Genomic DNA, 23,605 nt, shown 5'->3' with positions numbered 1-23,605 from the left:
TCTCTCTTTCTCTCTTTCTCTCTTTCTTTCTTTCTTTCTTTCTTCTTTCTTTCTTTCTTTCTTTCTTTCTTTCTTTCTTTCTTTCTTTCTTTCTTTCTTTCTTTCTTTATTTCTTTCTTTCTTTATTTCTTTATTAATTTCTTACTTTCTTTCTTTCTTTCTTTCTTTCTTTCTTTCTTTCTTTCTTTCTTTCTTTCTTTCTTTCTTTCTTTCTTTCTTTCTTTCTTTCTTTCTTTCTTTCTTTCTTTCTTTCTTCTTTCTTTCTTTCGTTTTTCGGGCCACACCCGTTTGATGCTCAGGGGTTACTCCTGGCTAAGCGTTCAGAAATTGCCCCTGGTTTGGGGGGACCATATGGGACGCTGGGGGATCAAACCGCGGTCCTTCCTTGGCTAACACTTGCAAGGCAGACACCTTACCTCTAGCGCCACCTTGCTGGCCCCGGGGTTTGGAGTTTTCTTATTTCTATGTTTATATCCTCTTGATTCTTATTTTGGTTTGTTAAGCTCATTTCATGCTTTCTTTGATTTCTATGAGTATCCTCCATATTTCTTCTTTAAACTCCTTATCTGAGAGGCTAAATAGGTGTTTGGCACTTTTCAGGTCATCAGAGCTGCCAACTTCATTCTCTGTGCATGCGCTGGCCTGCATTGTTTCCCCATTGTCACACTTGTAGTGTGGTGTTTTCTATGTGTTGTTCTGGGGTTCATTGGCTAGAAGATGTGCATGGCCCCAAAGCCACAGAGACAGCCTACCTCTGATGATATGTTCTCAGAAGAAGTTCTCTGTTGTCATTATGGCTGTGGAGGTTCATGGTTGCCTCTCAGAGCATACCAGGGAGCAAAGCAAATGCCATTTAAAATATCTCCCAGGTCGACCCAATGATTCTTATGTTATTTCTGTTGAATTTATACCTAAGTTCTATTCTTGGATCTGCACACCCTATAATCTCTTTGTTGATGGGGCTGCTCTTGCCAAGGTGTTAAATTCTTGATATAACTAGGAGTAAAAGTGTCTCTATGTATTTCACTTTTCATAGTTAAGATAACCATAAACCACTTCATCAGACCAATTATCTAGAGAGAAAAGACATAAAAACGTTCATAGGAAAAAAAAGTTCCTTAAAAGAAAAATGCCCCAGTTCCTCTATCAAGCTCCAAGTGAAAATAATGGCAGTCATTATTTTCTACTTTCACTATTTACTACTTCCTAGGTAGTCCAGTCCTGTCTGATACCTCTATGACCTTCTTAGAAAAAGGAGGTGCAGGGGACACAGATTCACATTTCTGAATGAACTGCAACAGCTAATACTACCACCTATACTCTCTGACAGAAACCACCTAGCACCAAGACTGTAATCGCATAATATTGAGATTAAATGACTTTATTCTCAGAAAAATCTTTGTGACAAAGGAGAAGTTATTTTACTGGTTCCAGAAAAATGGGAATTTTAGGTAAGCCCTAAATGTTGCTTCTCAGGGCTTTTGGGAAGGTAGTAAATAGACTGGCCTAAAGCATAGCACTAGGTGCACAGTAAATAAAATATCTACAGAGATTGCTGCTAAAGTCTGGATCACCTGGGAGCTAGGGAAGGCTGTGTCTCAGCAGCATGTTGCTTAGTCTGCAAAGACAGATCGTTCTAAGAGTTTAGGGAAACATGAATTCCTCTCTTTTTGCTTTTCTTGAAGGGGAAAATGAGTCTTTTATGCCAGAATATCAATAGCACATTTGGCAATACCAAAACTAAGGAAGAATCTAGGGGATCTTGGAAAAGGAGAGACAGTTTCAGATTTTTTTGATTTCCTCACTTAAGACTTGTGAATTAGGTAAGAGTTTGCTTTATCTCTAGTAACAGGTGGTCTTAGCTTCCACTGTGAAGGAAGAGACAAGAACTACCTTCAGGGACAACCTTCCTAAAGCCAAATGGTAATCATTGACCTCCCAGTGGTATCATGCTTGAGGCCACAAGTTCTAAAAAGGAGGGGCTGAAAATACAGAAAAAAGGTAAGTTTGTTTTTAGTAAAATGACCCCTAAGTAAGTGGTATTAGAAGTCTTTCACCCATCTGACTGGAGGAATTTAGCCTTCATTCTCCTATGAATATTTAGCTTGAGGAATTGCTCTTTGGAACAATTATTATTATTATTATTAATTATTATTATTGTTACTATAATTATTAATTTTTTTTATCACATTCAGCGTTCAGAAGTGACTTTTGACTCTGTACTCAGAACACTCCTTGTGGGCTCAGAAGATTATATAGAATCAGGGGTCCTCAAACTTTTTCAACAGGGGGCCAGTTCACTGTCCCTCAGATCATTGGAGGGTCTGACTATAGTAAAAACAAAACTTATGGACGAATTCTTATGCACACTGCATCTATCTTATTTTGCAATGAAGAAACAAAACAGATACAAATACAATATGTGGCCCGCGGGCCATAGTTTGAGGACCACTGATAGATCATATAGGATACCTGGTATTAAACTCCAGTCGACTTCATGGTAAGCAAGCACCCTATCCATTGTACTATACTTCCAAACACTGATTTTTCTGGAGATTTCTGGAGGCACCTGGAAGAAGTCTAAATTTCTTTTAATTGAGTTTAATTGAACAATAGATGTGGTGAGATTATAATTTTGGATCTCTTATAGTCCCTCCCTATTTGGCTATAGATTCTGCTGTCTAGTTTGTGTTTTTTTTTTTTTTTTAAACAAATCTGTGCTTAAAGATATCTTGAATAAAGTCCTCCTGTTACTGGCAGTGCTGCTGATTAAAATGAGGGAAGTTTTCCTCCAAGAAAAGGGTTCCTTAAAGGTCCCTTCTGGGCTGATTAGAAAGAAAGAACAGAGAGTGAAAGTAAACAGCTCAGTCTTAAGGGTAGAAGATTCCTGGAAACCTAAAAAAATGAGGAGTGATTTTAGTGTTTACACATTCTCTTGGCTTTGACAAATGGTGCTGCTATCAGGGATAATTTGGGGACTGGCGTTTTAGGGCCCAACCTGACAATGCTAGTGTCTGTACCCTTCTGATCTTGCACAAATTGTGTTTGTGAATGTTCCACTTCCTTTTGCTTTAGAATTTCACAAATTCCTTATTGTTAAACAGTATTATTATTAAACATTAACATCTAATTTGTTTTGTGGTTTTGGGTCACACCCAGCAGTGCTCAGGGGTTCCTCCTGGCTCTACGCTCAGAAATTGCTCCTGGCATGCACAGGGGGACCATATGGGATGCCGGGATTTGAACTGATGACCTTCTGCATAAAAGGCAAACACCTTACCTCCATGCTATCTCTCGGCCCCTCACATCTAATTTTAATAACATAATAATTTGTATTTAATTTAATAAATATAACAATAAATAATAAACATATAATATTAATATATTTATAATATATTAATAACATAATATATTATAAAATAATGTATAATATATAATAATATAATCATAATAAATAAATTTATCTTAATGTCCATTTCTTCCTTATTACTATTGGTGTATCAAAAGGCCATTGATTTTTGTGTGTTAATTTTGTAGCCTGCCACCTTGCTATATGAGTCTATTGTTTCTAGAAGCTTTTTGGTAGAATCTTCAAGGTTTTCTGAGTAGAGTATCATGTCATCTGCAAACAGTGAGAGCTTGACTTCTTCCTTTCCTATCTGGATTCCCTTGACATCTTTTTCTTGCCTAATCGCTATAGCAAGTACTTCCAGTGCTATGTTGAATAGGAGTGGTGAGAGAGGACAGCCTTATCTTGTGCCAGAATTTAGAGGGAAGGCTTTTAGTTTTTTTCCATTGAGGACAATATTTGCCACTGGCTTGTGGTAGATGGCCTTAACTATATTGAGAAAGGTTCCTTCCATTCCCATCTTGCTGAGAGTTTTGATCAAGAATGGGTGTTGGACCTTATCAAATGCTTTCTCTGCATCTATTGATATGATCATGTGGTTTTTATTTTTCTTGTTGTTGATGTTGTGTATTATTTTGATAGATTTACGGATGTTAAACCAGCCTTGCATTCCTGGGATGAAACCTACTTGATGATCTTCTTAATGAGGCATTGAATCCTATTTGCCAGGATTTTGTTGAGGATCTTTGCATCTGCATTCATCAGCAATATTGGTCTGTAATTTTCTTTTTTCGTAGCATCTCTGTCTGGTTTAGGTATCAGGGTGATGTTGGCTTCATAAAAGCTATTTGGAAGTGTTCCTGTTTGTTCAAATTCATGAAAGAGTCTTGCCAGGATTGGTAGTAGTTCCTCTTGGAAAGTTTGATAGAATTCATTAGTGAATCCATCTGGGCCTGGGCTTTTGTTTTTGGGCAGACATTTGATTACCGTTTTAATTTCATCAATGGTGATAGGTTGTTTAGATATGCTACATCCTCTTCCTTCAACTATGGAAGATTATAAGAGTCCAAGAATTTATCCATTTCTTCCAGGTTTTCATTTTTAGTGGCGTAGAATTTCTCAAAGTAGTTTCTGATTACCCTTTGAATCTCTGTCATATCAGTAGTGATCTCACCTTTTTCATTCCTAATACGAGTTATCAAGTTTCTCTCTCTCTCTCTTTCTTTCTTAGGTTTGCCAGTGGTCTATCAATCTTGTTTATTTTTTCAAAGAACCAACTTCTGCTTTCGTTGATCGTTCGGATTGTTTTTTGGGTTTCCACTTCGTTGATTTCTGCTCTCAGCTTTGTTATTCCTTCTGTCTCCCTATTTTTGGGTCCTTTCGTTGAGCACTTTCTGTTCTATTAGCTGTGTCATTAAGCTAATCAGGTAAGCTTCTTCTTCCTTCCTGATGTGTGCTTGCAAAGCTATAAATTTTCCTCTCAGTACTGCTTTTGCTGTGTCCCATAAGTTCTGATAGTTTGTGTCTTTATTGTCATTTGTTTCCAGGAACCTTTTGATTTCCTCCTTGATTTCATCTCGGACCCACTGGTTATTGAGTATGAGGCTGTTTAACTTCCAGGTGTTAAAGTGTTTTTTCTGAGTCCCTTTGGAATTCACAAATAATTTCAGAGCCTCGTGGTCAGCGAAGGTAGTCTGCAAAATTTCTATCTTCTTGATATTATGGAGGTATGTTTTATGTGTTAGCATGTAGTCTATTCTGGAGAATTCCATGTACATTGGAGAAGAATGTGTATCCAGGTTTCTGGGGATGGAGTGTCCTATATATATATCCACTAGGCCTTTTTTTTCTATTTCTCTCCTCAGGTCTAGTATATTCCTGTTGGGTTTCAGTCTGGTTGACTTGTCCAGTGTTGACAAAGCCGTGTTGAGGTCCCCCACAATTATTGTGTTGTTATTGATATTTTTCAGATTTGTCAACAGTTGTATTAAATATTTTGCTGGCCCCTCATTCGGTGCATATATGTTTAGGAGAGTTATTTCTTCAAGCTCGACATACCCCTTCATTAATATAAAATGTCCATCTTTGTCCCTTACAACCTTCCTGAGTATAAAGTTTGCATTGTCTGATATTAGTATGGCCACTCCAGCTTTTTTATGGGTGTTGTTTGCTTGGATCATTTTCCTCCAGTCTTTTATTTTGAGTCTATGTTTGTTCTGACTATTCAGGTGCGTTTCTTGTAGGCAGCAGAAGGTTGGATTGAGTTTTTTGATCCATTTAGCCACTCTGTGTCTCTTAACTGGTACATTTAGTCCATTGACATTGAGAGAAAGAATTGTCCTGGGATTTAATGCTATCTTTATATTGAAATTTGGTGTGTCTTTTGGTTAGTCTTGTCTTAAATTAGGTCTTTCAGTTTTTCTCTTAAGACTGGTTTAGAGTCTGTAAAGTTTCTGAGCTGTTTTTTGTCTGTGAAACCATGTGTTCTTCTGTCAAACCAGAAAGTGAGTTTTGCTGGGTACAGCATTCTAGGTGAAGCATTCATTTCATTCAGTCTTGTCACAATATCCCACCACTGCTTTCTGGCATTGAGTGTTTCTGGTGACAGGTCTGCTGTAAATTTCAAGGATGCTTGCTTGAATGTAATTTCCCCTTTTGATCTTGCTGTTTTCAGAATTCTGTCTCTATGTGGGATTTTTTCATTGTGACTAGGATGTGTTTTGGGGTGGTTTTTCTGGGGTCTCTTTTGGTTGGTACTCTTCGAGCATGCAGGATTTGATCACATATATTCTTTAGCTCTGGAAGTTTCTCTTTAATAATGGTCTTGACCTTTGATTCTTCCTGGAAATTTTCTTCCTGTGTCTCTGGGACTCCAATGATTCTTAAGTTGTTTCTGTTGATCTTATCATAGACTTCTATTTTCATCTGTTCCCATTCTTTGACTAATTTTTCCATTGTCTGCTCATTTGCTTTAAGTTTTTTTTCCCAATCTCTCCTGCTGTATGGAATTGTTATGTATCTCATCTTCCACAGCACCAAGTCTATTCTCAGCTTCTGATAGCCCCTCCCAGAGCTTATCCATTTTCTCATTCAGTTCGTTTACTGACTGTTTCAGGCCTGTTAGTTGACATGTTATTTCAGTTCGGAGTTTTGTGATTTCCGTCTTCATATTTTCTTGGTTCTTATTAGTGTTCTGTTCAACTCGATCCATGGTTTCTTTGAGTTCATTGAGTATCTTCCATACTGCTAGTCTAAAGTCCTTATCTGAGAGGTTGATTAGTTGGTTGGTCATTATCTGGTCATCAGAATTGTCATCTTTATTCTCTATGTCTAATGCTGGCCTGTGTTGTTTCTCCATTGTCACACTTGTATTGTGGGTTTTTCTATGTGTTGTGGTAGTATTCATTGGCTATATGATGCAGGCAGCACACTCCTCTGGCTCCGCCCTTTTTGGATGGGCCGACTTGCCTCCAAGGGAGGGGAGTCCTCCGTGGATGAAGCCTCACACAGGATCAAATCTTAGGCCCGAGCATGCAGCAGAGAAAACAGTCCAGAGAGAAATGCTTGCTTCTGTGATCCAGCACAGTTCTTAGTGTGATTTTTTTCTTCTTGTTGCGATGGCGTTCTTTTCTTAAAAAAAGCCAATGGCCGCATAGCAAAGCAGAGCCAAAGTGCTCTGCTGCAGCCTCTTTTTTCGGCCCACTCCCAAGAGGTTCATGCAACAGGATAGTAGACAGACACACACAGGCAGCACTCACTTACAGTCGGGCCCCACTGGTCAGGCGTAGTTTTCACTCGCTCGCTGGGCAGCTTCAGAATGCAGTATTTTTTTTTTTTTGGTTTTTTTTTTTGGGCCACACCCGGCGGTGCTCAGGGGTTACTCCTGGCTGTCTGCTCAGAAATAGCTCCTGGCAGGCACAGGGGACCATATGGGACACCGGGATTCGAACCAACCACCTTTGGTTCTGGATCGTCTGCTTGCAAGGCAAACATCGCTGTGCTATCTCTCCAGGTCCAGAATGCAGTATTTTTGGGGTTCGCTTTTCAGGACTCTGAGGAGAGCTTCAAGAATTCAGGAAAGACAGAGAAGCACAGGACAGGGCTCATGTCCTCAGTTTCCTCAGAAAAAGCACAGCAGGGCGGAGACTCTGCAGGTAGAGCAATCAGCACTCTGCCTGGCAACCCCCACAGCCAGCCATTTCTTACTCCATAAATAAATTTATATTTAATTTAATAATATTTAATAAATATTAAACAGTATTATTATGCTAAACCTTATTATTCACTATTGCATTGCAAGTTCTAGATAGGGCCAATTAACTTTGGAAACTGCATTACATGCTGCTTCTCTCTTTCTGCTGGTCTATGTCTTCATTTTCAGTGACTTCTTTTGGTTTTTATCCAAAGAACCATCATTAAAGTAGAGATTTCCAGGCACATGAATGGTGTTTGAATTCAAATGGAAGCCCCCTTTTTCAAATGTTAAGTCACAAGAACTTACATCCTGGTTAGTCATGATAAACAATCATACAAATGGAAAAAAGAAAAAACAGTCCTTCATGGCAGGTTTTCTTGGACCTTGGGACTGAGGGGAATGTGGTTCAGCCTTGGGAGGTACTTCTAAGCTGGAAAGTCTGCCACTTACTTTAGAATTTTTTTTTTTTTTTTTTTTGGTTTTTGGGTCACACCCGGTGGTGCTCAGGGGTTATTCCTGGCTGTCTGCTCAGAAATAGCTCCTGGCAGGCATGGGGGACCATATGGGACACCGGGATTCGAACCAACCACCTTTGGTCCTGGATTGGCTGCTTGCAAGGCAAACACCGCTGTGCTATCTCTCCGGGCCCTAGAAATTTTTTTAAAGGTAATTTTTGCAAGGGAATTAAAGAAACATTAGTTTAGCAAGTTGACATTAGCAAAAATCTGAATCAATTTATAATTTCCTTTAACAGAGTTCTTGAAACTTGAATAATTAAATGTATTTAATGATTAGATAATCTTGGATTTCTGCAGTTTTCTTTCAGAATACTTCTGACTCAAAGAATGTTTTGGGGGAGAAGTGGGGGCATTGGTGGTGGGAATGTTGCACTGGTGAAAGGGGGTATTTTGTTTATGACCGAAACCCAACTACAAACATGCTTATAATCATGGTGCTTAAATAAAGATTTATATATAAATGTAAACAAAAAGGAATGTTGTTGCCAATTTTTTATTAAAGCATGTAGAGAAAAAAATTGAATTTTTCATTGCTTTAAATGAAATTTTTATTGTCATTATACAGGGACAAGAGTTAGTTTTCTAATTCCAGAAAAATTGGAAAAGAACTTAGTTCTTGTTCTTTTGTCTTTCCTCTTCTTTCTTCTCTATCTCTTATATCCCTTAATTTCTTTCTCATATATGAATTATTTAAAAATGATGTCAGTAAAGCAAATATCAGTGTTTTTTACTGTTACATTATGAAATTAATTTAATTGTTTTGTAATAAGTTAACAAAGAATAATATTTTCTATGTCAAGCAAATAATTATCTTATTATTATTAAAAGTTATAAAACAATAAAACATTGCTTATAGACCAGAACTTCACAGGGAACTTCTTGTAATAATTTATAATGCTTGATTTTTATAATGATGAATAGTAATTAAGTATAATGGTGATAAGTAAAAACCACTCCAACCTGGGTAATATTTATTCTTTATTTCTTTGGATTTTAAATATTCTGATTTTTTAATCTTTATTTGAATTTTAAATATAAGTACCTGTGTTTTTAGTATACCTATCTGATTTTTCAATATCCTGCAGTTTCTTCCTTATTTTTCTAATAAAATGTCAAAGTCTTGCTCAATGATTAATTTTTGGATATTTCTAGTTTTAAAACCTAGAGATCTTTGATTTTAACATTGAGTTTAATTAAAGTCAAACTTAAGAATTAAAACTTAATATGTATGTGTCTTCCATAGAGTTTTTAATATTATTACATATGCAGTCTTTTGATTTAAATGAAATCTCTTGATTTTATCATTTCCTGTTATAATGAAAGCTTAAAGGGAATTCCTTCAAATTAGAATTAGAGAAATAGTGGTCCATATAATTTTTTATTTTTATAACTTTATATGTAGCATTTAAATCTTTGATCCATTTAGAATTAATTGTGGTATAATATAAGTTAGGAATACAAGCATATTTATTTTGGAAATAGCCAATCTATTGTTTTAATAACATTTATTAAATTTATCTTTCTCTATTGCTTTGAAATGCCACCCTTAATAATGCACTGTTTTTTTCTAATCTTTTTGATTCAGTTTCATCTGTCATCAATTTTTGCCTGTATCTCATTTTAAAAACAACCAGTGCTGTAAGTAAATTATAATAATTGGCAAGACATGCTCTCTCTCATTATTCTACCTTTTAAGGAATATCTTGGCTCTCCTTGTATTTATTATCCTTTCAGACTGATTTTTAAAAAACACTACTTATTCTAGCAGGCATCTTATTTATTTATTTATTTTTGGTATTGATTTTTCAGGGAAATAAATTACAAAAGTAACATATGCTTGCTATAACAAAGTCAAACGATACAGACATGTGGAGAATGAGCTTTGACAACCTCCTCCCCCACTTTAACAACACATCCCAAAGGAACCTCCTGTGAGCTGTTTGTTGAGCATCCAGCCTTTTGGACTTCTTCCCACTTTTACATATAAACACATTTTATGTAGAAGTGCCCCCCAAATACCAAGTGGTATTTTGAGTAGGATTTCTCAATAAATATTTGGAGAGATAGAATTCCCCCTACCCCACATTTGTGGATTTTATAGCACATAATGCATTTCAGGATCTTTTGTTTTTAAATATAGACACTGGCATAATACTTGTCATTTAGAGCATCAATAACACATGAGAGTTTATTGTAATAGAACACGTTGGAAATGATATTATGGTGTTTATATCTGGCAATCCATGAATCCTGCAAGATACTCTGAAATAATGGTTCCTGGACACATGAATTTGGGAAACACTATGCTGTTTATCTTTTTTTTAGCTACTTGTTAAAAAGAACATACTAGAAATTATATTAAGTACTATAATAAGGACTTAACTTTGACCAATATTTTCCAAAGTTAAGTGATGGGGAGAATTGTTTTCTGATTGACAAAGTATTCCTAGTACACTATTTGGTAAGGACTGTGTTACTTAGATTGACCCAGTTCTTGGCAGCCTGTGTACTTGTAGAGAACCTAGATAAATGGATAGTTGGTGGCGTCTCTTACTGAGATAAAGAATGAAAATGGAAGATCAATTTTGGACATACTGAGTTTTCGAGCCTCTGGGAGTTTAGAGTAGAGATATTTAGTAGGCTGGCAATCTACAGGTCTGAGACTCAGGTGAGAGGTCAGAGCTAGAGAATGGTGGATTCGAAAGTTTGATTTGAACAAAAGTGTGTTGTCTAAAAAGGCTCATTTAAAAATGCACATATATTACTTACAAAAAAGTAAGCATTAAATTATTAATACATATTATATTATCATATTAGCTTACTATCATTTTAAAGCAGAGATCAGGCCCCTGAAGGGATGGAAATCAGAACTGGTGAATTCTGAGTGGAGGATCAGCAAAGATATAGTCTGAAGTGGTAATTTCCAACCTTTCAGAATCTGAGGACATCTTTCTAATGCTAAACATTTTCCAATCTCCTATGCCCAATGCATTCTTTTTTTTTTTTTTTTTAGTTTTTGGGCCACACCCATTTGACGCTCAGGAGTTACTCCTGGCTACGTGCTCAGAAATCACCCCTGGCTTGGGGGACCATATGGGACACCGGGGGATCGAACCGCGGTCCATCCGCTTGCAAGGCAGACACCTAACCTGTAGCGCCACCTTCCCGGTCCCCTGCCCAATGCATTCTACTTTTAATATTCTTTGATCAAGAAAATATGTCCTGACCAAAAATTGCATGAATTAATTTTAATCAGTACAAATTTAGTAAGACATATATTCATTTGATGGTGAACCTCTGCACAAGGATTTCTTTTTTATAAAATTACTTTATTTAAAGAGCATGTATCACATAGTTGGCATAGTTGATCATTATACATTTATTTTCAGATAAGTGGTAGAGAAATTATTAAAGAAAAAAAAAAGAAGAGGAAAAAAATTATTAATTCATTGTGAAGTTCTTGATGCTACTTGACCATTCTCTTACTTCATTTGTTTCTGAACATTAGGTGGCTTCCGAAGCACTTTGGTGTCTCAACTGGTGTGTTCCCACAGGGATGAAATTATTAAACAGCAACTCCAAGCACTATTGCTAATACTGCAGCTTTTCTGGGGCCTAATTTTAGCTGCCAGGTTATCTAGAATTGTGAGGAGGCGGAGGTATAGAGGAGGGTACACGCTTCACTCCAAAAAAGGTTCTGGTGCTTTCAGTTTAAATACCTGGAGTTTTGGTCAGATTGATGTGTCTTTAGAGGAGTGGTGAAGCAGGGCTATTGGTAAAGTGGTAATTGTGGGTGATGGGTGCAGCACGTGTGCCTTTGGCAATGAGGGACCTTGGCCACTCTCTCCTCCCAAGATTGCTAGGTTTCAGCTGCGTGGCCATTGTACCCATACTTTTTCACACTTGTTTGCATAGTTTTTGAGAACAGAATGAGTCTATGGAGCTGGCCTAGTACAAACATGGTGACATGCAAACATGCATTTTTGGGCATGGTTACAGCTCATGCACAAAGATATCTTGAGCTCCTTATATAACACTGTATTTCCAGCTAGATGGATTGAAGGACCCTAAGTTTTGGCTTTAAAATAGCTCTGTGTCTGGAGTGGTCATACTAATATCAGATGATGCAAACTTTATACTTAGGAAAGTTGTAAGGGACAAAGATGGACATTTTGTATTAATCAAGGGATACGTACAGCAGGAAGAAATCACTCTCCTAAACATATATGCACCGAATGAGGGGCCAGCAAAATATTCAATAAAATTGTTGACAAATCTGAAAAATAATATCAATAACAACACAATAATTGTGGGAGACCTCAACACAGCACTGTCAACACTTGACAGGTCAACCAGACTGAAATCCAACAAGAATATACTAGACCTGAAAAGAGAAATGGAAGAAAAAGGCCTAGTAGATATTCACAGGACACTCCACCCCCAGAAGCCTGGATACACATTCTTCTCTAATGTACATGGGACATTCTCCAGGATAGACTACATGCTAGCACACAAAACATACCTCCATAATATCAAGAGGATAGAAATTTTGTAGGCTACCTTCGCTGACCACAAGGCCCTGAAATTATATGTGAAATACAAAGAGACACAAAAGAAAAACTTTAATACCTGGAAGTTAAACAGCCTAATACTGAATAACCAGTGGGTCCGAGATGAAATCAAAAAGGAAATCAAAACCTTCCTAGAAACAAATGACAAAGAAGACACAAACTATCAGAACCTGTGGGACACAGCAAAAGCAGTACTGAAAGGAAAATTTATAGCTTTGCAAGCATACATAAGGAAAGAAGAAGGGGCATACCTGAATAGCTTAATGACGCAGCTCATAGAATTAGAAAGTACTCAAGAAAAGGACCCAAAAATAGGGAGACAGAAGGAAATAACAAAGCTGAGAGCAGAAATCAATGACGTGGAAACCCAAATAACAATCCAAAAAATCAACGAAAGCAGAAGTTGGTTCTTTCAAAAAATAAACAAGATTGATAGACCACTTTCAAAACTAACAAAGAAAGAGAAAGAGAGAAACTTGATAACTCGTATTAGGAATGAAAAAGGAGAGATCACTACTGATATGATAGAGATCCAAAGGGTAATCAGAAACTACTTTGAGAAACTCTATGCCACTAAAAATGAAAACCTGGAAGAAATGGATAAATTTTTGGACTCTTATAATCTTCCATGGTTGAATGAAGAGGATGTAGCATATCTAAACACACCCATTACTATTGAGAAAATTAAGACAGTAATCAAATGTCTGCCCAAAAACAAAAGTTTAGGCCCAGATGGATTTACTAATGAATTCTTTCAAACCTTTCAAGAGAAACTTCTACCAATTCTGGCAAGACTCTTTCATAAAATTGAACAAACAGGAACACTTCCAAATAGCTTTTCTGAAGCCAATATCACCTTAATACCTAAACCAGACAGAGATGCTACCAAAAAAGAAAATTACAGACCAATATTGCTGATGAATACAGAGCAAAGATCCTCAATAAAATTCTGGCAAATAGGATTCAATGCCTCATTAAGAAGATTATCCACTACAATCAAGTAGGTTTCATCCCAGGAATGCAAGGCTGGTTTAACATCCATAAATCTATCAACATAATACACAACATCAACAACAAGAAAAATAGAAATCACATGATCATATCAATAGATGCAGAGAAAGCATTTGATAAGGTCCAAGACCCATTCTTAATCAAAACTCTCAGAAAGATGGGAATGGAAGGAACCTTTCTCAATATAGTTAAGGCCATCTACCACAAGCCAGAGGCAAATATTGTCCTCAATGGAGAAAAACTGAAAGCCTTTTCTCTAAATTCTGGCACAAGACAAGGCTGTCCTCTCTCACCACTCCTATTCAACATAGCACTGGAAGTACTTGCTATAGCGATTAGGCAAGAAAAAGATATCAAGGGAATCCAGATAGGAAAGGAAGAAGTCAAGCTCTCACTGTTTGCAGATGACATGATACTCTACCTAGAAAACCCTAAAGTTTCTATGAGAAAGCTTCTAGATACAATAGACTCATATAGCAAGGTGGCAGGCTATAAAATCAACACACAAAAATCAATGGCCTTTTGATACACCAATAGTATTAAGGAAGAAATGGACATTAAGAAAACAACCCGTTCACAATAGTGCCACACACACTCAAATATCTTGGAATGAGCTTGACTAAAAATGTGATGGACCTATACAAAGAAAACTATAAAACTCTGTTCCAAGAAATAAGAGAGGACACACGGAAATGGAAGCACATACCCTGCTCATGGTTTGGCAGGTTTAACATAATTAAAATGGCAATACTCCCCAAAGAATTTTACAGATTTAATGCGACCCCTCTAAAGATACCCATGACATTCTTCAAAGAAGTGGATCAGGCACTTTTGAAATTCATTTGGAACAATAAACACCCTCGAATAGCTAAAGCAATCATTGGGAAAAAGAATATGGGAGGGATTACTTTTCCCAACTTTAAACTTTACTACAAAGCAATAGTTATCAAAACAGCATGGTATTGGAATAAAGACAGGCCCTCAGATCAGTGGAATAGGCTTGAATACTCAGAGAATGTTCCCCAGACATACAATCACCTAATTTTTAATAAAGGAGCAAGAAATCCTAAATGGAGCAAAGAAAGCCTCTTCAACAACAAGTGGTGTTGGTACAACTGGCTAGCCACTTGCAAAAAATTGAACTTAGACCCCCAGCTAACATCATGTACAAAGGTTAAATCCAAATGGATGAAAGACCTCGATACCAGACTCGAAACTATAAGATATATAGAACAACATGTAGGCAAAACACTCCAGAACATTGAGAGTAAAGGCATCTTCAAGGAGGAAACTGCCTCTGCATCAAGTGAAAGCAGAGATTAACAGATGGGAATATATTAAACTGAGAAGCTTCTGCACTTCAAAAGAAATAGCGGCCAGAATACAAGAGCCCCCCCACTGAGTGGGAAAAACTATTCACCCAATACCCATCAGACAAGGGGTTAATCTCCAAAATATACAAGGCACTGACAGAAATTTACAAGAAAAAAAAAACATCTAATCCCATCAAAAAATGGGGAGAAGAAATGGACAGACACTTTGACAAAGAAGAAATACAAATGGCCAAAAGACACATGAAATAATGCTCCACATCACTAATCATCAGGGAGATGCAAATCGAAACAACTATGAGGTACCACCTCACACCCCAGAGATTGGCATACATCACAAAGAATGAGAACAAGCAGTGTTGGTGGGGATGTGGAGAGAAAGGAACTCTTATCCACTGCTGATGGAAATGCTGTCTAGTTCAATCTTTATGGAAAGCAATATGGAGATTTCTCCAAAAACTGGAAATCGAGCTCCCATATGACCCAGCTATACCACTCCTAGGAATATACCCATGGAGCACAAAAATACAATATAAAAATCCCTTCCTTACACCTATATTCATTGCAGCACTATTTACCATAGCAAGACTCTGGAAATAGCCAAGATACCCTTCAACAGATGAAGGGCTAAAGAAACTGTGGTACATATACACAATGGAATATTATGCAGCTGTCAGGAGAGATGAAGTCATGACATTTTCCTATACATGGATGTACACGGAATCTATTATGCTGAGTAAAATAAGTCAGAGAGAGAGAGAAAGATGCAGAATGGTCTCACTCATCTATGGGTTTTAAGAAAAATGAAAGACATTCTTGAAATAATAAGTTTCAGACACAAAAGAGAAAAGAACTGGAAGTTCCAGCTCACCTCATGAAGCTCACCACAAACAGGGATGAGTTTAGAGAAATAACTACGTTTTGAACTATTCTAATAATGAGAATGTACGAGGGAAATAGAAAGCCTGTCTAGAATACAGGCGGGGGTTGGGTGGGGAGGAGGGAGATTTGGGACATTGGTGGTGGGAATGTTGCACTGGTGATGGGTGGTGTTCTTTACATGACTGAAACCCAAACACAATCATGTATGTTATAATGTTCTTTAAATAAAAAAGAAGCTGTAAAAAATGAGAGAGAATAAAAAATATGTGGACAAAAAAAATAGTTCTGTGTTTTACCTTTTTTCTGTTTTTTTTTTTTTTTTTTTTTTTTGTCACACCTGGTGGTGCTCAGGGGTTACTCCTGGCTTTGTGCTCAGAAATTTCTCCTGGGAGGTGGAAGTACTGTACGGAATGCTAGGGATCAAGCCCAGGTTTATCCCGACAAGGCAAATACCCTACCACTGTGCTATCACTTCAGCCCCTTCCCCTTATTCTGGTTCATATCAAATTCAAAAGAAGAGCACAGGGAGAAGAAAATAATACTTAGGTTAGTAGTCTTAAATCTTGTAGGCATGGGTCCAATTTAAACTTGACTAAGGTGGCTTTCTCTAGCCTTCACTAGAAAACCTTTTGTCTCCTTTCCTGTAACTAGCCACACAGAATAATGGCAAAAGCTTTTTACTTCTTCCCAGAATCCTTGTGCAGAAGTTAGAAAGATAAATAGTTGAAAAAACAAGAGGGAAGGTTAAAAGGGCTTTAAAATGTGAGGTATTTTCATGACTGCATTTTAATATGGCTCACCACTAGATATCCTGAAGGTAGCAATTCCCTGGGAAGGAGCTTAATCATCTGGGCTCACCATAGGGTGGACTCTATTTAACCTGTGTGTTCAAGTTGATTAGGTTATTGTGTATAGATTGCAGGAATTTCAAGTTCTATTCCATCTTTTTTCTTTTTTTTTTTTTTTTTTTTTTTTTTTTTTAAATTTTTATTTTTAATTATGAGAACAAGGGTGCAAAGTAAGAGGACAAGGTAAAGTTACAGTGGAAGGACAATCACCCATAACATAATTCTCAGAAGTCCCCTTGCTGATATATTAACTTTGAAATTTCAGCCAAAGAACATTAAGATAAATAACACAGAATCCATGTACAATTACTTTGTCCCTCAAGTCCCCAGATTGTAATACATTATAATATTTCTTAACAGTACACAAGGCAATCTAAAGCCATAAAACTTACGTAACTCCTTAAACATTACAGGCATAGTATTTTCTTACATTTCCATATACATGCATATTAGCTTAAGTTAACCTCAAATTTTAAGTGAGTTCTTTTTAAGGATTAGAGTTAAAGGAGCACAGTAAGAATGGTGTTAGAGTGGCAATTGTTGTTTGCATAGGCTCACCAAAATATGAGGAACATGGAAAGAAATAACCTTGGCCTAAGTACAAAGAGACCAGACCCCTGAAGTTTCCTGGCACAAGACCAAGTCTAGGCTCCAAGCAAGCTAGATCGTCCAATCCAATACATTGTCTGTAGTGCCAACACACTTTTATTTTTCACACAGTCTCTGTTGTTGGTATCATGTTTCTGTATTAAAGATCCTGGAATCTGCATATCTTACATTGAAGTCAGGACGTGGAGCATCCTCTCCTTTCACCTCACAATCAAAGGGCAATGCAGGGAGCCCTGTCCTGTAAGCCGGTCGTTGTTGTTGTTAAGTCTTCTCAGTGTTAAGGGAAGTCTCTTTTGAGCAGGTCGAAGTCTGAGCAGTGTAGGTCTTCCATGGTAGAGGATTGCTTCCAAGTGATGTTATAGACCAGCCTGGATGTTTCGTGGATGGCTTTCCTGGTTCAGGGGAGAATGGAATATGCCCTTTCTTCTGACGTCTGTGCCAGGTCGTTATGTCAATGTTCAGGGTGTAAGGTCCCTTTGCACTACAAGGTTTGTGTGTTCTAATCTCTATTAGATAGGATCTTATTTGTATTTATACTATTTTCCCATTTTAATGTGCCTATGCAAATAAGAAGCAATGCCACATGGTGTTATTGGCGCGTATGGGGGCCATAAGAACAATTACAATGATTCCATTGACATGATTCAATCATAAGCATTAAACTGGGGGACTCTTCCACCAAAATTCCTTGTTAAACAGCTCAAAAAGAGAACATAAAAAGTGGTTAGAATCATCACTATATAAGACAACATTTAGTAAGAATTATAGCTGTCAGAGAAAAAACACAAAATATTCTAAAGAAATACGTGTCCATTTTATGTATCTTGAAACAGTTTGGGGTTGTCATACACAATGCACAGCTTTGGACTGTGATTACGATTCTACACTACTGAAGTTAAAAAGAGAAAACTAGATTAGTGATGTTTGAGAAGGGGTTAGAGAGTTAAGGAGTGAAAAAGAGCTTTGTAGGGGTGTGGGAAAGGGGAGAATACAAAATAAACATTCTGTGTACGGAAAACATAACATAAGAATAAGGGATATTCTGAATACATGAAATACATGAAGTACGCGCGGGGGCGTAAGCCCCCGCGCGGTTCTGTAGTTTTTGGATGCCTAGGGAGGAATTTCTCCCCCCTCCCCCCAAGGCCCGATTAACCAGGCGTGGCCCTGAAGACCCGCCTGGTGTAGGGGGAATCATGCTCTCCTGGACAAAGTGGTCAGCCCAGGGTCCTATGGCTAGCTGTCCTGCCCAGAGCCCCCATCATACCAGTCAAAAGCCCACGAAATCCTGGCATGTGGAGTGTTCTGGTCCCAGCCGAGCCTCTGTGGTTTTTGGATGCCTAGGAAGGATTTCTCACCCCCTCCCCCCAGGGCCCGATTAACCAGGCGTGGCCCTGAAGACCCGCCTGGTGTGGGGGAATCTTGTTCCCCTGGACTAAGTGGTCAGCCCAGGGGTCCTATGGCTAGCTGTCCTGCCCAGAGCCCCCAACATACCAGGCAAACACACCAAGAAATCCTGGCATTCGGAGTGTTCTGGGCCCAGCCAAGGCTCTGCAGTTTTTGGATGCCTAGGGAGGAATTTCTCACCCCCTCCCCCCAAGGCCCGATTAACCAGGCGTGGCCCTGAAGACCCGCCTGGTGTGGGGGGAATCATGCTCTCCTGGACAAAGTGGTCAGCCCAGGGTCCTATGGCTAGCTGTCCTGCCCAGAGCCCCCATCATACCAGTCAAAAGCCCACGAAATCCTGGCATGTGGAGTGTTCTGGTCCCAGCCGAGCCTCTGTGGTTTTTGGATGCCTAGGAAGGATTTCTCACCCCCTCCCCCCAGGGCCCGATTAACCAGGCGTGGCCCTGAAGACCCGCCTGGTGTGGGGGAATCTTGTTCCCCTGGACTAAGTGGTCAGCCCAGGGGTCCTATGGCTAGCTGTCCTGCCCAGAGCCCCCAACATACCAGGCAAACACACCAAGAAATCCTGGCATTCGGAGTGTTCTGGGCCCAGCCAAGGCTCTGCAGTTTTTGGATGCCTAGGGAGGAATTTCTCACCCCCTCCCCCCAAGGCCCGATTAACCAGGCGTGGCCCTGAAGACCCGCCTGGTGTGGGGGGAATCATGCTCTCCTGGACAAAGTGGTCAGCCCAGGGTCCTATGGCTAGCTGTCCTGCCCAGAGCCCCCATCATACCAGTCAAAAGCCCACGAAATCCTGGCATGTGGAGTGTTCTGGTCCCAGCCGAGCCTCTGTGGTTTTTGGATGCCTAGGAAGGATTTCTCACCCCCTCCCCCCAGGGCCCGATTAACCAGGCGTGGCCCTGAAGACCCGCCTGGTGTGGGGGAATCTTGTTCCCCTGGACTAAGTGGTCAGCCCAGGGGTCCTATGGCTAGCTGTCCTGCCCAGAGCCCCCAACATACCAGGCAAACACACCAAGAAATCCTGGCATTCGGAGTGTTCTGGGCCCAGCCAAGGCTCTGCAGTTTTTGGATGCCTAGGGAGGAATTTCTCACCCCCTCCCCCCAAGGCCCGATTAACCAGGCGTGGCCCTGAAGACCCGCCTGGTGTGGGGGGAATCATGCTCTCCTGGACAAAGTGGTCAGCCCAGGGTCCTATGGCTAGCTGTCCTGCCCAGAGCCCCCATCATACCAGTCAAAAGCCCACGAAATCCTGGCATGTGGAGTGTTCTGGTCCCAGCCGAGCCTCTGTGGTTTTTGGATGCCTAGGAAGGATTTCTCACCCCCTCCCCCCAGGGCCCGATTAACCAGGCGTGGCCCTGAAGACCCGCCTGGTGTGGGGGAATCTTGTTCCCCTGGACTAAGTGGTCAGCCCAGGGGTCCTATGGCTAGCTGTCCTGCCCAGAGCCCCCAACATACCAGGCAAACACACCAAGAAATCCTGGCATTCGGAGTGTTCTGGGCCCAGCCAAGGCTCTGCAGTTTTTGGATGCCTAGGGAGGAATTTCTCACCCCCTCCCCCCAAGGCCCGATTAACCAGGCGTGGCCCTGAAGACCCGCCTGGTGTGGGGGGAATCATGCTCTCCTGGACAAAGTGGTCAGCCCAGGGTCCTATGGCTAGCTGTCCTGCCCAGAGCCCCCATCATACCAGTCAAAAGCCCACGAAATCCTGGCATGTGGAGTGTTCTGGTCCCAGCCGAGCCTCTGTGGTTTTTGGATGCCTAGGAAGGATTTCTCACCCCCTCCCCCCAGGGCCCGATTAACCAGGCGTGGCCCTGAAGACCCGCCTGGTGTGGGGGAATCTTGTTCCCCTGGACTAAGTGGTCAGCCCAGGGGTCCTATGGCTAGCTGTCCTGCCCAGAGCCCCCAACATACCAGGCAAACACACCAAGAAATCCTGGCATTCGGAGTGTTCTGGGCCCAGCCAAGGCTCTGCAGTTTTTGGATGCCTAGGGAGGAATTTCTCACCCCCTCCCCCCAAGGCCCGATTAACCAGGCGTGGCCCTGAAGACCCGCCTGGTGTGGGGGGAATCATGCTCTCCTGGACAAAGTGGTCAGCCCAGGGTCCTATGGCTAGCTGTCCTGCCCAGAGCCCCCATCATACCAGTCAAAAGCCCACGAAATCCTGGCATGTGGAGTGTTCTGGTCCCAGCCGAGCCTCTGTGGTTTTTGGATGCCTAGGAAGGATTTCTCACCCCCTCCCCCCAGGGCCCGATTAACCAGGCGTGGCCCTGAAGACCCGCCTGGTGTGGGGGAATCTTGTTCCCCTGGACTAAGTGGTCAGCCCAGGGGTCCTATGGCTAGCTGTCCTGCCCAGAGCCCCCAACATACCAGGCAAACACACCAAGAAATCCTGGCATTCGGAGTGTTCTGGGCCCAGCCAAGGCTCTGTAGTTTTTGGATGCCTAGGGAGGAATTTCTCACCCCCTCCCCCCAAGGCCCGATTAACCAGGCGTGGCCCTGAAGACCCGCCTGGTGTAGGGGGAATCATGCTCTCCTGGACAAAGTGGTCAGCCCAGGGTCCTATGGCTAGCTGTCCTGCCCAGAGCCCCCATCATACCAGTCAAAAGCCCACGAAATCCTGGCATGTGGAGTGTTCTGGTCCCAGCCGAGCCTCTGTCCCATCTTTTTTCTTTTGATATAATTTTAATGAGATTTTCCCCATTCTTTTATTGCATGGCAGGCTACTGCTAGAATAAATATAAAGAACTTTTTAAAAAATGCTGAAAACAGGAGGGTTGGGGAGATGGAAAAAATGCAGGGGGTCTGGCAGGGTTGAGGGTGGAAAGGATGTTCTCAGATATGTGCGAGTTTCTTGATGGCTCCTGGGGGGCGCTTCTGTATGTGTGAAGCTCTCTGAAAGATAAGAGAGGAGACACAACTACCTCTTCTGAGAGAAATGTCTATTTTATAATCACTTAAAGAGTACCACATTTCTTCTATGACGATCCATCAGTAGACCTAGAAAGTGAATGCTGTTCTTTGTATTGTACAAGCAAGTTCTGCAAATCTTGGACCCTTCTCACATAATGGCCTCCAGTGAAATTTATTAAATGAGTAGTTGTGTGCAATTTAACAGGATATTAAAAATGATGGAGAGTGTAAGAAGAGTAAGTTTTCCATTAGACCAATCCAGGCAACACTTAAAAACCATTTATCCTGAGTTGGGTATGTTTTTCTTTATACATCAATACCCCTTTATTGAGTGTAGTGTGTCACCAAGTGATTTTCATTTCTAAAATTTTGTTTTCTCAGAAGGGTATATGTAGTCTGATGTAATAGGTAGTTTTGTGATGGATGTGTGTGTGTGTGTGTGTGTGTGTGTGTGTGTGTGTGTAGTTGAAGAGTAATAGAAATGTAAGTACCTGACGAATATCAGACATACTTTGAGGTGGATCATTGAGATGATTTAATCTGATAATCCAGAATGTATAAATTGACAGACAGGTTTAACAGACAGGCTTCTTTTAATTAACAAATTTCAAGGACGTAACTCATTAACTTGTTAAAGAAAACAGCTTAGAGAAATTATGCTAGAATTTAAAGTTGAGTCTGATTCTAGGTCCTATTCCTCTTATTGGATCAAATTGTCTTTAATTTTAATCAGAAATAAATAACAACTCATATTTCTACTCTGAAATAGCTTTCTGGAGGTAGATTGCCAGGAAAGAGTATTGAGAAACAATGGCTGATATTTGAAGTGTTAAAGAATGTTGTTGTGGGCCACAGAAGTTATATGCATGCATCCTCCCTTTTTATAAATTATGTTATTTAAAAACCATGTATTACATGGTTGCTTATGATACATTTATGTTAAGACCACTCCTACCACCAGTGTAAAATTCCCTCCATTATCACCTGACTCCCACACATTTCCAAGCCTTTCTCCTTGACAGGCATGAACTAATATAATTTATATTGCTTGTTTATAGGTAAAAGATAATAGAATTAATATTTTTTAAAAAACAGTGTGATAGGGCTGGAGCAGTGGCACAAGCAGTAGGGCATTTGTTTTGTATGAGCTAACCTAGGAGGGACCGCGATTCTATCCCTGGGCATCCCATATGGTCTCCCAAGCCAGGAGCAATTTCTGAGCGTATAGCCAGGAGTAATCCCTGAGCATCACCAGACATGGCCCAAAACCCAACAACAATAACAACAACAAAACTGGCATAACTGTAGTTTTGGTTAGTTGCCATCTCTGCAGAGTCCTGTGGTTGAATGGTAAAGCTGGGCCATTGGGGAGATGGCATTGATGGATAATGGGTATAGCTAGCGTGGCTTTGGCAGGACAGGGACTTGGCCCAGCCTTTCCCTCAAGATTGCCATTTTCAGCTGTGTGCCTTTGCTCCCCTGATTTTTCACAGCTTCCTATACATCTTTTTAGAGAATAAAGTCAGTCTATGAAGCTGGCTGAATACAGACATGGTGACATGCATTTGTGGATGTGGTTTTTGTGCTTCCCCTCACTTTTTTTTTTAAAGCAAATCTCATATAATAAGTTTTCCAGTTGAACTATTATGTGGTTCTTTTGGGGGAAAACTAGAGATTTCTGAAAGAAGAAAGGAAAGCAGCAACATATTTATGAACAAAGAGAAGCCTTTTTACAAGCCTCAGTATCATAGATTAGAAAGAAGGGCTCAGAAGTTACCTAGAGAATCTTACCAGCATTTGAAAGGTTTCTTCATCACTAATTTCTTGGCTAAAATTTTTATGCACTAGTGTTTTATATGTAGAACATTCTGGAAACTAAGTTGAGTTCCCTTTGTATTAAAGCATGATAACTTGTCTCTGAGATAAATTCTCTTACATCTGGAAATTAATGTCTCTTTGAAAGCAGACCTAATC

At 40.0% G+C, this 23,605-nt stretch overlaps 1 protein-coding gene across 1 annotated transcript in view; it reads left to right on the top strand.

Annotated features, from left to right (window-relative positions):
- KCTD1 (potassium channel tetramerization domain containing 1) overlaps nt 1-23,605 on the top strand; it is an 802,770-nt gene that overhangs the window by 556,589 nt on the left and 222,576 nt on the right. The gene's annotated exons all lie outside the window — the stretch shown is intronic.

This window comes from Suncus etruscus, chromosome 3 (genome assembly GCF_024139225.1).
Source record: "Suncus etruscus isolate mSunEtr1 chromosome 3, mSunEtr1.pri.cur, whole genome shotgun sequence".
NCBI classification, from domain to species: Eukaryota; Metazoa; Chordata; class Mammalia; order Eulipotyphla; family Soricidae; genus Suncus; species Suncus etruscus.
Note: the sequence above shows the minus strand (reverse complement) of the source record. Positions and strands in the feature narration are given on the sequence as shown.